The following is a 213-nucleotide window of genomic DNA, read 5'->3' as shown; positions in this document are numbered from 1 at the left end:
CCCTCCCGCCCTAAGACAGCTGGGATGCGGTGGGATGCGGGTGGGCATTGCAGCAGCTCGGGGAGCGCAGGCACTGGGACACCCCAAACCGTGGGAGGATCCTGGAGTCCAAGAGAGCTCCCAGCACATCAATCCCTACACCGGGATATGGACTGATACCGGGACCCCCAGCACTCGGCCCCGCACTGGTGATGGCAGGGCTGGGGGCCACAT

This window comes from Corvus brachyrhynchos, unplaced genomic scaffold (genome assembly GCF_000691975.1).
Source record: "Corvus brachyrhynchos isolate BGI_N302 unplaced genomic scaffold, ASM69197v1 scaffold145, whole genome shotgun sequence".
NCBI classification, from domain to species: Eukaryota; Metazoa; Chordata; class Aves; order Passeriformes; family Corvidae; genus Corvus; species Corvus brachyrhynchos.
This window is presented reverse-complemented; position numbering follows the sequence as displayed.